The sequence below is a fragment of the Falco biarmicus genome, chromosome 9 (genome assembly GCF_023638135.1).
Source record: "Falco biarmicus isolate bFalBia1 chromosome 9, bFalBia1.pri, whole genome shotgun sequence".
NCBI lineage: Eukaryota > Metazoa > Chordata > Aves > Falconiformes > Falconidae > Falco > Falco biarmicus.
Genome location: NC_079296.1, coordinates 45,811,930 through 45,827,028, shown reverse-complemented (window position 1 = coordinate 45,827,028; position 15,099 = coordinate 45,811,930). Strand labels below are relative to the sequence as shown.

At 40.3% G+C, this 15,099-nt stretch overlaps 1 protein-coding gene across 1 annotated transcript in view; it reads left to right on the top strand.

The window, feature by feature from the left end:
* The window catches only part of RET (ret proto-oncogene), an 88,223-nt gene that overhangs the window by 29,944 nt on the left and 43,180 nt on the right, over positions 1-15,099 (top strand). The gene's annotated exons all lie outside the window — the stretch shown is intronic.

Sequence of the window (15,099 nt, the reverse complement as noted above, 5' to 3'; positions counted from 1 at the left end):
TAACCCATACTCTCACACACTTTTGTCATTGCTGATATGCTATAAATTTTCTTGTTGTCCTGTCTGCAAGTATTTACAAATTGTTGCCTGTAGCCTCAAACTTGGTGAAGCCTATAGAGTTCTTGACCTCAGCAAGTTTGGATGAGGCAAGTGATTGTATTAAAAATAGATATTTTTGTAGGGTGTGCCTGCACTGTCAGTTGTGTCTGCGGTCTGGTACAGGCTCAGCGTTTTTTACACAGCAGCGTGAGCTCCCGTGTGCATTTAACCTGCAGTCTCTGGGGAGGAGAGCCGGAGTGCCGCATGGCCAGGGCTCCTTTGCGAGGGCTGAGCAGGCTTGGCACAGCAGTGCCAGCTGTGAGATCTCCCAGCCAAGCAGCCTGTACCTTCCACCCAGCTCTTCTCAAATCATTTCCAATCTAAGAGCCAAAACTGCTGCTGATCCTTAGAAACTTGAAGCATTTAAGGAAACTTTTGAGCTCACTGTGCTTCCTTTAATAAGACATAGTTGTCAGTCTGTGGTTTTCCAAGATTCTTCTCTTCCAGTGAGACCAGCGAGATGGTGAGCTTGAAAATTAGTCAAAGGTGTCGGCAAATAGGAGGTCTGCTCCTGGGAATTTTACCCTTATACATTGCTACTCGAATTTCCATTATCAGTTTAGTGCTAACTATAATGCATGTAACTAAGCATCTGATGCCTGTTAGCTGTTTTCCTTCTGTTCCTGAAGCATTCAGTTTTATATGCGTGCATAGAAGCACACGTGGAAGGCCCCACGGCCAGTAAGGGATGTATACTGGTTTTGCATCTCAGGAAACGGGGCTGCAGGCCGAGTGCTTCCAGTGCTCTTAACACTTTTATGTAGTACAGAAATATTGTATGTGTGATGCTATCTCTAAAAGTGTTAGTGAGGAGGATGCCTTTGGAGCAGATCAGATAGCGTTCATCTAAATTGCTTCCCAACGCGTCTCATCTCTCAGAGGACCACTGTATGTGCAGCATGAGATGGGACTGGTACGCTGTGGCGCTCGGAGACAGACGGACATGGAGTACCTCCAGAGGAGCGGGCACAGCGGTGTGAGGGTGCCAGGCTTCACTGGAGCGGTGTGAGGGTGCCAGGGTTCACTTGTGCCAGGAACCAAGGCGGGGTTTAACTCCACATTGTGTTCCAAGTGCACAAATCGATTGGGTTAGCTAGCTGAGCAGAGTCTCTGGTGCATGGAAAAATATGGGAGGTCAGACCCTTTCTAGTAACATATAAAAACTAGGAACACCCACTGGAATCAGCGGTGCCTTCGGCCTGAATCATGCAAGCCTAAAGCCGGACTCTTATCTCTTTCCCTGAAATCAATGTTTATTAAATTGGCGATTGCTTTAAATGGGGAGAAATATGCGAGGGACTGACACTTATTTTCCGTCCGACCGCTTTCGTCTTTGCCAGCCAGTGTGTGGGAACTCCCAGCCAGTGCCAGCTGAACTTGTCAATGTTCATTCCAGAGCAGAGCAACAGGAAGGCCACAAAATACTTTTAAGCAACTCTGCTGTCACTGTTCTCACTCTGAAGTCTCATTAGAAGAGTGAGCAGCTGTCCAGGACATTTTACCATCCTTCACCCAGAAAAATACTAGCGCATCAACAAAAGAAATGTGCACCAAATATACGTAAAAACTGTCACCTGTGGGTGCTTAATGCTCTGGGAAATGGCGTTGGTGCTCATCAGTCAACCTCTGGGACGTGAAGATTGATTTATACACTGGATCTTTTATTCTGCAGCCTGAAAATAGGAGAATATTATTCGAGGCAGTTCCCAGGTACCTGGCTCAGTCGGCTGCAGTACGCCTCTTGCATCGTACCCGTAAGCAGCAGTGTTTAGAGCCACTGCAGGGTCACGTTAAAACTGAAACTGAGTTTCTTATTTTCAGTAAAGCCTGGGTTACCAGACATGCTTTACGGCGCTTCTTTGGTTTTCCAGAGGAGTCATCTCTGGAGTCCTGTTCAAGTTTTGAATACAAAGACACACAGATAACATTTTGGTACGGACATTTCATTATGTTACGGAGATCACATTGCAGTTCCTTCTTCTTTCCTTTCACCATTTTTTTTTTTTTAATTGCAACTGCAAATTGGAACTTTGCTTGAAATTTCCTAATCCAGCATTTTTTTAGGCCTGTGCAGCGTGAGTACCCCAGGAGTTTAGCCCAGCAGGTTAGGCTTTTTTTCATTTCTTTTCTTTCTGTCACACTGAATTAAAAAATTTTAGGAAGGTTTAGCTTCAGTCTTGAGTCCTGAAGCTGTCAGCAGGGAAGATTTATGAAAGGAAGAGCACATCCTACTGCAAGCATTTTATCGGTAGCTGTAGCGTAGAAAGAAATCTGAAAGTTATAAAGGTTTGTCTGTTGTGGTCTCTTTTGGGTGTGAAATGTAACAATGATCATTATTGATAAAATGGGAAAAAATAAGTGTATGCCTTAAGTTTAAGCTTTAATTTTTTATTTTTTTTTTTCCAAAAAAAAACCCCCTTCAAGCCAGGCAGTTATCTATTCCTGATCTAGGGGTGCTCTGGTTCACGAAAAGTGTTAATGGAAAAGTCAATGCTCTTGAGTCAGCCATGACATAAACCCCTGCTTGGTCTATAGATACCAGTTGGTTTGTGGTGGTGGGTGGTTGTTGGATTTTTTTTGTGTGTGTGTGTGGCTTTTTTGTTTTCTTTTCTTTTTCTTTTTTTTTTTTTTTTTAAAGGCACAGGTAAGTGTATCTGAGCAGAGAGACTGCAATTTTGAGTTTACATTTCTGTGGTATTCTGTTGAAATCTGAACTTCTCTTTTCATTATGCATTACAGTCTTTTAGCCTGGGAATATTACTGCTTCGGTAAGGAAAGAGGGGAATCAGAGGAAATGAGTTTTTTTGCTGACACTTAAATTTAAAACATGAGCTCTTGATGAAATGATGCAGCAAGCACCTTTGCAGAGGAGTTGAAAAATCAAAATGCCTTGATAAAATGTGTGTGGAGAAGACCTGATTATTTCTTTGTGACTGGAGATGCCGCTGGAAGTGTTTTCAGCTCACAAACAGAGCCAAAAGCATCGATTTCACCATCTGAGCAAAATGTAAATGTATAAACTTTGTGCTTCAATATCCTTTTGGGTCGGGTTGCCCAGGGGCCAGTTGCTGAATGACAGCAGTACTTGTTTGGCTCTGGGACTGTCACTTGCATTTTGTTTATACATCAGAAACGTGTGAGCAGGGTGACTACCCTGGTAGTCTTACAGTTTGGAGTAAATGTCACCATGGAGGACTGTCTGTGTGTCAGTGCCACCCAGGACTCGGTACAGACCTCGATGTAGTGGGAACTGCTAATAATTAAAGACAGTAAGCAATCAGGAGTTACACAACAACGGTTCTGCTGCTCTCTTGTTGGTGAAACGCCAAAAGTGACTGCATGAGAGAGACAAAGGAGTTGTCATCTTTTCGGTTGGCAGCGGAGGATGTAAACATGAGGCAAAGATTTAACTTTGTAGTAAAAAAGTCTTTGAAGTAAAAAAGGTATTGCAATAGTTATGAGCTATGTGAAGCAAATTCAGTCTTTCATAGTCAGAGGAGGATTGTTTTGTGTCCATGATGGTTTGGCACGCCCTCTGGCAAGGGACTGGGCTGCAACCCAGAGGTTGACTTAAAGGAAAATAAAGCTTTCGTACACTCCTGTAAAGGCCCCCGCTAGTCCAGCTTTGCTGCTGCTTTTATTACTGTTTCTTCTAAACTTCTCTAGTTCATTCCTGTAACTTCACAGGAATACCGTGTAGTCCATGTCTGTCTTAAAGCCGGTTGAACAGAACTGTCTGGAAAAGCTGTCGGTGTCCAACACGTGCCATGAGTGTTCTGTCGGCCCCATTCCAAACCTTGTCAATACCATTTGTGCCCTCTTGCTGACAACAGCTATGCTTTAAGACAACAGCATAATGACTAGCTACTGTGCGGTAATGACTAAAAATCCCCAGAGGAAAAATTCTTTTGTTTTATTAAACAGCGAGGTTCACAGGTTTCTTGTCTTTTTGTTTTTTTTTGGTTTTGGGTTTTTGTTTTGTTTTGTTTTTTTTCAATGATGGCGTTTAGGTATAATATAGATTTTTATGAAACTATTTTAAAAGCAGGTCTGTATTGTGAAAGCACTCAAGAAAATGTATTCTCTGCCACGGTGTCTTAAGGAATTAGAGGTTCAAATGCAGATGTGTCATAAAAGTATTTTAGGTCTTCTCATATATTTTTTTTGAATCATATATGCATATTTCTTAAAGGAGATAATATAAATTAAAGATTAAAAAATAACAAAATTATCACACCTTATCTTCTGTGTTTCATAGGTCACTTAAGATGTAATAATTTACACCTAAAATGTAATAATCTAAATGCTTGTTAATTCACGACAAAACTTTAAATAAATAAATAAGCTCACAGTTATACTGAGATTTTACTTCCTGGATTTGAAAAATTGAATTGCAGGCTCACAGCTCCCTTGAGTGTTTGGAAGGAGAATAGCAGCTCTCAATAACAGAGCACTTTCCTGGGAGAGGCAGACGTTTGTGCCATTACCATTTTTTCTGGCAGATTTTCAGCCACCGGCAGCAAAAGTTCTCATTGATTGCCTCCTACTGTAAGGCAGTAGTGATAACTGCTGTTGCGTTCTTTCATGAACTGCAGGAATTGGAGAAAATGAGGGAAGCTAGAGATACCAGATATGGATAAAACACAGTTCAGGCTTTGTCACTCCATGGGGTCTCACAGGCTAATTTTTGCACGTCTGCACTAAATACAGGAAATAGGATTTCCAGTGCAACAGTGGAGAATCTGAAGTGAAAATCGATCAAGATGCTAGGAAGTCATCCACTCCCTAGCAAATGAGAAAGTGTCACATATGCCTCTGCTCTGAAAATCAGACCCCTCTTGCCGTGGCTTAGTAGAGAGGCCACTGCTGTTGATCAAGAAGCGTTAGGCATTGTGCAATTACCCCAAACCAGTACCGATACCGTTTCGCTATTGTTGTGATCCAGTGATGGGGGGTGGGGGGAAATGCTATTTGTGAGAAACATTGGTACATGTTTCACTGGAGTGGGTTTGCCTTACAAAGATGGCTTAGGCGTTGGAAGTAGGTGGAGGTGTTTGTGGTCGTTAGCATCAGAATTGCACTGAGCTGTCAGAAAGTGATCCCTAGTGTCTGACTCGTCTATTTTTAATTGACAGGAAGACTCGCCTTGATTTTGACGATGCAGAATCAAGTGCAGCTGGAGGAAAGGAAATGGGGAAACTTGAGCTAAAGTAGTAATGGAACACAGGGGTTTGTGCATATACAAATCTTTGTCATAAATCAACAGTTAATTGGTTTTCGTTCATTTTCATGACTTGGGATTTTGAAAATATAGTGTTTTATTAAGCTGCACAGTGGTCTAAACCTGTATCTCAGTGTAGGAAATGCATTATGATACTGATGTCCTTTTGACTATGATAATGGATTTAAGCTTATTTGTCTGTACGGATCCTTTGATCTTATCAAGTATGCGGAACAATTTCCGCGGATAAGAGCGTCTTGTGCTTTATTTTGTATTTTTTTTTGTGAAACAAATATATTTAGTTGTCCATACCTTGTTCTCCAAATCAGTACTATAATGTTTGCCTTGCATATGAGCTCAGCACTGTTGGAGTAAATACATGTGAAAGCTAATTAAAGTATAACAAGAGTTGTATGTCACTACATTATTAACTGAGGATTTTATGGCTTGGAGATTTACAACTAGTGTGTCAGTTCTAGCACAGAACAGTGATACATACATTGCTGATTTTCTCTAGGTTCTCATTATCACTGTCTCTGCATATACATAATACGTGACCACATTCTAGAAGGCACATAGAGAGTGCACACAGAGAGTGAATAGAAAAACAGGTTTTTATTCTTAAAATCAGAAATAAAACAGGAGACTGAGTCCACCTCCTCGTCTTGGCATCTCTTGCAATATAATGCAGAATAATTCCATTTGCCAGAAGTAAGAGCAACATGAATGAACCTTGAAGGTGTTGAGTTGTCAGGGTTCACTGAAACTAATGAAAGCAAAAGAAACACTAAAAAGAAGTGGTAGGTTAGGGTGACCCAGCGGTTGCAGAGCTTGTGTAGGACAGAGCTGGGACTTTAGTAAAGCTGGTATTGCAATGCATACTCTTCAGTTTTGCCTTTCTTTTTGATAATCTCATCCCCTTTCTACAAACCGATATGATGCAGAAAAGAGAGGTCTGTTTAAAATGTAAAATTGACCTTTGATTGCTTGAATCTCTTATGTTCATGTCTTCAGCAGTGCTAGATTATTCCTTAGTCCTATCCAGCTCCTGCTGGGGAGGAATATGTGGAGAGAATGCATGTCGTGAGCCATTATTATTCCAATTTTTAAAAAAAGGTACATAGGATTGTACAAGATGTTTCCAGCCATAGGGAAGTAGTTATAGCAATGTCAGTGGAGAGCCTTCCTGGGTTTTGATTGTGAAAGTGTCAAAACTTTTGTCTGTGTTCAATGATTGAGCTATTATGTTTTTAAATTAATTTATCTTACCCTTACTGTTCCTTTTGCTTTAGACAGATTCATACTAAATAAGGTTTCATTTAGTTACAAAAATGTGATTTACATTATCTCATGCAAAGATGAAAAATCATTGTTTGAGATATTTCAGATTACCCTTCCATAATAAAGTTGGAAAAGGCTGCATAGTTTATGTATGGGGGCACAATTTGAGCTTATCATTAAACCTATTTCTTTTGTTTGTGTAACTGTTAGAAATGCTTGTATAGATGCTACATCAGGATCAGGTAATACAAGAAATAATGTCTTGACATCATGGGTTTGTGGATCAGTATTTCTTTTCTGTTTACAACCATGGGCTTTGTGGTCTCACAGATGACTGTTGAGTTAGATGTATAGAAAGTTTCTTATATAGACATTGGAGTGTAACTTTTTCCCTTTGCCTCTGTATAAACAGACTCAGTCACCTCCAGGTTGTCCTGATGGTTATTCTTGCTGAAGGATTTAAAGAAAAGGTTGAAAATGTGTCTCTGTGTGCTTACACATGTATGTTTTCACAAATTCTTAATCCAATTAAGTTTTTTAGCCTCTTGTATGAATCCTGATACGTACATAGCTATGTACGTACACATGCTCTACCTTCACATGTTTCAAGTGAAGAGTTGTACCTGTCACCTGCCACAAGTAAGCCCAAACAAACCCTCCAGCTTTGCAGCTTTTAGCACAGGCTGTCTTTGTGAGGTCATTTCTCTTGTGCTTTTAAACTCAGGATTAGCTGTCAAAGCAAAATAAAGAGAGGGCGTTGGGAATACAGAACTATGGAACATGATAAATTGTGTCTGTATAGAGCTGAACTGGAGCGGTATAAAAATGAAGCATTGTCATCTTCGTTTTTTTATTCTGCCTTGTAAACACCCTAAATTTGACCCTGATGTAAATAAGTTATATTAAATATTTATTCACATAATTTGTGCTGCAATACAATAATCCGTCTTGTCTTACATTTAAGAAATTTAAAAGTTTCCTTGTCTTACATTTCAGCCCTGTACTCATACAGAGCAAAATTATATCCAGCTCTTCTCAAGGAATTAAGCCATACTTTAAAAAAAAGAAGGCGCATTTAATCACGCAAATAAGGAGCAGTGACAGAATCAGGATCTGATGACTTTTCAGAAACCCCCGCAACTTCTTAGAGAAGCTTTTTGTGCATGTTAATTTCTGTGAGGGATGGTTTAAGTTTTAGTAACACTGGTATTTAGGACAGTGCGGCATCAAAAGCATGCCTTCTTGCTAAAGTAAAAAAAAAAACCCAACCAACAAGCTGTAAGAAAGCAAGACAAAGGCAGCTTCTAGCCTCCTTTGTATTCACAGAAGTTCAGAAGTGAGTCTCTAAGTCACCTACAAGTTACAGGCTGAGAAAGGAGAGTGTAGGGCATAGCTTTGACCTCAGGCTGAACTGGGCATCAGTGAACTTGTGAGTAGAGTTTTAGCAGAAGCATTGTCCCATCCGCCGGTAGATACAGCGCTGCACTGATTTGCCATTCTTGACTTGAGATGAAAATGCAAATCTTGACAGTTCTCACAAGTCCATTTGAAATTGTCTCTTGTTGACAAATTCAGGGTCTGTCTTTGATCTTCACGTTTTTAAAATTTATGTCCAAAATACCTGGTACAGGAAGCAAAATTTCTTTTTGTTTGAGCCATCTTTTGGCTTTACCAGATCTATCTTACTAATGTCTTGTAGAATTTATTCCCATTTTCCTTGCTAGCAGGTTAATACAGGTTGACTGAGCTATTTTTATGTAATATTTCTATCTGCTTAATTTCTATGTTTTCAGTCTAAAATTCAGGGTTGTTTTCTATATGAGCATGGAAATCTGGTGAGGAAAATCACAAGAGAGGCAATTAGCATGGAGCAGACCAGTTTAACAGGTCTGGAATATATTCTAGTTAACTATTGTTTCTGCTTACTGTCACTTTGTAAGGACTTGTTCCCTCTGGAAGTGTCATATTCTGCAAAACACATGTATTTCACTGGTACTGCTGCTATTTAAATCCATTCTATCATTCTCTAACAGTCGTGCTACCATTAAATGTACACACAGGTGAAACTTAGCAATTATCCAGCTCCGTGAAGTTTGAGCATACTTTCAGAAAATTCTGTATGAAGCTCTGCAGTGATCTTTCCCCAATTCACTCTAACCTAGGGCCCAGACCAGCAGCTTTATAAAAAAAAAGGTATTAATTTCATTTTGACTTTAATACAGTTTCTTATGTTCTCTGGTTCACATCGCATCTGTTACAATTTCTGTAGTGCTCAGCTTAAAAATAAATAAACATCATGCTGCTGAGCTGCATTAATGGCTTGCTAGTTAATTAAGTGTGTGCTAGTTCTGTTCGTCATTATTCTAGCAGCTCCCGGGTGCACTAGGGGTTATACCTGGGCACTGGTGCTGCAGCCTGGACTCAGTGAGCTGATGGCAGAATTTGGCGGGACTTCTCCCTGTGAAACCAGGAGAAATTTTTAGTAATGGTGCAAGAAGCCGTCTTGCCCGAGCAGTGGTTTGACACCTAGTGCGGTCGGGGAGGCTGGCTCACCCTGGTGCCGCAGCGAGGGGAGCACGGCGGATCTGGGGTCCCTCCACCACCGGTGCCGTGTCCCTGGCTGGCACAGGCTGTCTCCTGCCGTGACTGCGTGGTCAGCCGAGAGGCAAGGGGTGACTCGGGCTCTTCCCCAGCCTGCGGTTTCTGGCACTGAGACTCTCACCCTGGCTTAAAAAAGGGAACTGCCAGCTGGTGGGGTGCCATGAACTGCCTGTGCGAGCCGAGCTCCAGGGCTGCTCGTTGGTGGTGGGTCCCTTTCGGGGATGTGCACCAGCTTTTGAGGGTGCGTGCTTTAAGCCATAGTTACGTTTTGCCCTGGTGAGTATTAGTTCTCCGAGTGGCGCTCTCAGGTGATGTGCAGCCAGGTCTATTGGAAACAGCTTCTCCTGTGATCACCTGGTAAATGAGTCCCAGGGTAATGATGGATAGGGCAGTGAGGAGTTCCTTATTTAAAATCCTGCTGCTGAATGGAAGGATGGGTGATTCCCTGTGTAATGTGGAGATTGTTCTTGCCTTTTAAACCGTCCCTGACTGAAGAAAAATTCTTCTAAATGCTGGCAAAAACATTTTCTTCTTATGGGATGGATCAACCTGTGTGAAGTGGTGGATACTGTCTTGAATAGCTGGCAGGGTGTGCAATCCACACAGTGTTGTTTTCAGCTGTGCTGTTTCATGCTACCTTTCCATTAAGTGTCAGGGCTTTTTTCTAAATTACCGACTTTTTGAGGTTTATGAGGGCAAGTTTACTTCTTAATTCTGTAGGGGCTAGATGGGCATTAATTGGCCAAGTCCTTTAATTTAAAATATGCAAGTGCATTGCTGCTCTTGTTCTCTGATGAATCAAATATTTGGTGTATTAATACTAGTAATGGAACATAATGGTTACTTACCAAAAGTAAAGATAATTATTTCAGGAACACAAAAGTAACCTTGCCAGATAATTGCTTGTTGAAATCTGATGCTATGCAACAAATGGGTGTTTATTAACAGCATACTGCCATGTTCATCTGTTATGTCATTAATTCCTGTATGTTACAATGATAGGGCTATCATTGCATTAAAAGCATACCCCATTTCTTGGAGAGGCATGTCAGTTCTCAGTGAAGGATTTTGATTGAGTGAGGGTTGTTCTATTCTTAATAAATTGTTGTGTTGTCCTCTAAAATGCTGGGGAGCTCTGGGTGAATTTTGTCAGATGTGGGTTATACAGGTGTATTTTACTTTCTGAATGGAAAACAACTGTTGTTCCATTTCCATTTTGCTGAATTTTTAATGTGTTTTTTTAAAAATGTTTTCTTAATAACACAAAGCAGTCCTTGTGTTATTAAATGCATGTTCATCCAACAGGGACCATGAGATCTGTGAAGATATTAATCTCCTAGAAAAAAGTGTAACTTATGACATGAACTGGTGAAAAGGTGGAAGGTAGCAAATACTCAGGCTAGAAACAGAAAGTTCAGATTACATGAGTAATGAAACCCAAAATAACGCTGAAGAGATATGGTAGGTTTCAGTCATTTGAAGTCTTTAAATCAAGAGCGAGCCTCTTGTTTGGATACATGGTGTAACTTAAGCCAAGCAGCAGTCGTTTAAGCTTTGAATTTTCACTATGGGCTATGTAAGACACCTGCTTACTTAGCTTCGGGCAAATGGTTTGGCTAAGTGGAGAGCCTTGCACAGTGCACTGTTTCCACCGTTTCTGTGGCTTTAGCTCTCAGGTTCTCAGTCCCAGGTTCAAGAGCAAGCTAGCTGATGTGGGGTGCTGGCTGGCACTTCGCTGGCTGCTACAGCCTTCACCCACTTCTCTTCCAAAGAGGATGTTGTGGATCAGTCTTTTGTCTTGTGGACCAGGGATGCTCCTGACTAGTGACCTTGCCGTGTGCTGGTTGTCCTCTCTTCTCACTATCTCCAGGGTGCTTTGAGACTCCACAAGTGATGCACACAGACCTGAGATGGTTTTCCATTTCCTTAAGCGTGTCCCTTCCCAGAGCAAATCTTGTGACTGGGATAATTGTCCTCAAAACAGGTTTTCTGAAGTCTGTAGTTGTACTTCGAAAGATGGCTACAAACTACTAGTAAAGTCTTCCTCTACACTAGTAAAAATTTGCATGCCACTTCATTTTGAAACTTGAAAAGTGAAACTTTTGCCATCATCACAGTTGATGGTAAGAGTATAATGTTGCTGTGGTCTGTTTAACAGTTTTCATCAAGTGTAGTCCACCAGTGCTACTCAAGGCTATAGTGGCAAGCATAAAAAGCATTAAAAACATGTGAAGTTTTCTACAACAAATTTTATACAGAAAAAAATAAATCAATTTGTATCTAAAAAGGCATTATTTACCTGATCGTTCCTGACTGGAAGAAGCCACATGAAAAATTGCTTTATTTCAAAAGGCAATCATGAAGGCTTCCAAGTATTATATAATCTCGTTTCTCCACTCTCATGTTATCTGCTTTCTCTCCCTGAACTGGAAAACTGCGGGCCTATCTATTTCCTATAGGAGCTATTAGTCAGTAGCATTACATCCGCTTAAGCATGATGGCTTTTCTCTTTCGTAGGTTCCTGCCATGCTATTATCACGTAATATTGCTCATCCATCAGTTTGCTGTGTTTTCTGCACTGATTGTAGAATAGAGAGCTGAAGGCATCCTCCTCCAAAAAAAAAAAAAAAAGTGCAGATTCCAAAATATTACAATAACTCTGTCTGTCTGTTACTTATGTATGTTACTGAGCACAACCTTCTTGTGATGTATTTCAAGGTTGTGACGTGAAATGTTTTTCTGCTTTTAATTCCTAAGCAAAAGCACTTTAACCATCAGTTTTGAGCGTGACCATCTCAATTCCTCTTTATTTAAATGGCAGATTCAATAAAAACTCCATCTGGCTTCCATAGGAAGCTTGCACAAGTCCTTGGAAATTGATTATTATTTTTTTTTCAGGACACAGGGAACTGGCCAGGATTAGAACCTCTTCCTCCTGCAGCATACTTGCCAGATGGCAAGTTTATTGAATCTGGTTTTAACTTACTAGGGCTTAAAGGAATGAATGCAGCTCAGAGAAGTGGATGCTGTGTTTCTACTTCAAAGGTCTCCTTCAAAATCAGTCTCCAAAGATTTATATGCAGAGTGTGGTTGTGACCTGGGCAGTCCGATGCATACCTCTCATCTCTTTCAGTGCTTGAAATGGAGTTAGGGAGCAACACAAACCAATTCTTACAAAATCCCAGTAATTTCCAGATCAGCAGGGCTGGGTGAATCTTGTTGCATGGCTAAATCAAATTTATGTATTATTTTTATTTATTTTACCATCTACGTTTCTAGTGTTATAAAGTCTGTCCACTTGAAATACTTGTTTCTGAGTAAAGCATGGAAGTGTGTCGTATTGCTGGGGTCACGTAGAACTATCCTTAGGCGTTCTCCTTAATGTAGCAGTGTGCTCTGTACAAAAACTTAAGAGTTTTGATAGACAGAATTTAGTTTCATCAGCTTTTAGCTTAGAATCGAAGAGAAAAAGTTCATGGTTCCCCTTAAACGTCTTACAGCAGCTTTTCCTAATTTCTTAAAGTGGCTTTTATGTTTGTGAAAAACATTTCTGGTTAATTAGTGATGCAAATTCTTACGTTATAAAGGAATCCTCCTCTTCTCAAAATACAAAGCATTGTCTCAAAATACAAAGCATTAGTCTGCAGCCTAAATACTAACTTTTTCTTTCGAATGCAGAGCAGTCAGGATGCTGACCTGTGCTGAGGGGTAGTTGCATGCACAGGTTCAGACGTTTAAGTGGCAGTGCCTCTCATAATTAGTCATGTGCTTTGTTAATCACAACTGTGTACATACTGGCATGCAGTGTGGGCCCAGCTTTATAGAGCAAAGCATATAAAGATTAATGTGCTGGTTTAAGACAAGAAAATAAATAATTACAACTCAAAATGTCCATTTTTCTCTTTTCCAATTTCACACTTGACACATCCATACTGTTTATATATACTCTACTTTCTGTATGCTCATTTTACTGGAGGTAACTTCACGTCTGTGCTGTGGTGCTGGTTCTTGCACAACGTGATGTGTCTGTGATGCTGAGCACCCCACACTGCTCACGTTAGAACTGTTCACCCCCTCTTAGAAATAAGGAAATCGGTAAATACTCTTCTGTCCTGTAGCTAATGTTGTGTGAGACTCACTTGTATGCTTTAGTGGGTTAAAAGTAATTTTTTAGTTTTAAGCAGTGAATTTTATGTGTTGAATTTCTCATGGGGAAGTTTTCAGAATTCTAGAATCGAGTTTTTGTAGAAAATACCTCAAGGAAATCAATTTGAGTTCACTAGAATTGGGTTTGCTATTTGGATATCACCTTACGCCTCTTGTTAACGAACCAGTTTGTTAGGACTTCTAGCAGTGCATATTCAGCAGGTTTTCCTGCACTTCAAAAATACAGACAGATGACTGGAAAAATATTATGAACGTTCAGAAATCTAACTTACAAAGAAGATGGTGACAGCACCAGAATCGGAGCCGTTTTCTTCCAGCCAGGGGACATCAGGAGTTAATGTTTTTCTACAGCTCTCAAAAAGATTATTGTTGGCTTCCCTTTGCATGAATTACTCTGGAGCAAACTCACCTACTAATTACTTTACCACTTTATTCGTATATTGCAAAGTGTGTGTAGAAAAAGTAAGGGGCCTCTGTACATCTAGGGATGTAATTGCATCCAGGGATACTGACGATGTCATGAATCATTGCAAGGTACAGCGGTTTCCGTGGTATTTCCAAATGAAATTAAAGGTCTCTTGTTTACAGTTTGCTTGCGGTCCTCTCCATTCAGTAGAGAGTGTATGGATTCAATAATAATAAAACATAAATACATGCTACAGCCTGATGCTGTTTTGAAGATGTTTTGGCATTATATCCCTCTAATTTTACCACTGTGTTACCATCATTTCCAGTTTATCTGGCTTAATTAAACTAAGATAGTCTTGTGTTGGTAACATATGGAAATTGTTATTATTTTCATTTGTTCAACAGATGTGTGATCCTTTTATACGTCTCGCTTGTTATCAAATAAGATTAAATGATGTAAAATTCTGCAATGTGCAAGTATCGTTTGTATGGGAGCAAGTACTGACTGTCGGTGCAGGTGAAGTACAAGAGTGACAGTTCCAGTACTTCAGGCACATGAGTGCAACGAGCATCGCTTTGTGCCTTCCTTGGTTGTCAAGCATTCCGCTGTGGTCGTATTTGTGAGCAGTAGAGTTGGAAGGGAAGCGCTGGAAAAGGGTAGAGAGGCCATTGCAAAGTGACCTGGTAAGATGAAATCAGCTGAAGAAACAGACACCAAGCCCTACTGAATGGAAATGTCTGCAGCGTCAGAGGGGGAAAACTGGAGAAGAACAATGGCTTTGTCACAGCCTTTGTATTAAAAATAAATGTACGTTGCCCTCTCCACTTCAGGCAAGTCAGTTCTCAGCTTTCCATTCTCTCATATTTAAAATACTTGTAAGACTTTCACATCAATTTTATTTAAACAGCTCCCATTTTCCATACTGAAAGCATCACGCTGGCCTGTTTAGAAAGGGAAGGAGCCGCAAAAGGATTTGTGTGTAAGACAGGTTTTATATAACCCAAGGAAAAGTGTGTGAGACATTGATCCGTTTCTGTGTTTGCTCTTGATGGAAAGTGTGTTTAGGCTTTTAAAGTGTGTGATTTTATCAAAGTTTTTTCCTTCTTTTGAATATCATCTGTGAGATAATGGAATTACAGCTGAGAGCTCCAGATATGAACTTAAGTAAAATTTGGCAAGCAGAGCTTCATTAAGCGTTCTGCTTAAAGTAGGCCTTGTTTACAGCAAAGCAATTTTGCTTTCAAAAAGCAGATGATTTTGTAACTTGAATGTAAACTATAGGCCAAATTTTTGGTGGCTGTGTCCGTGGCTTGAGCACAGT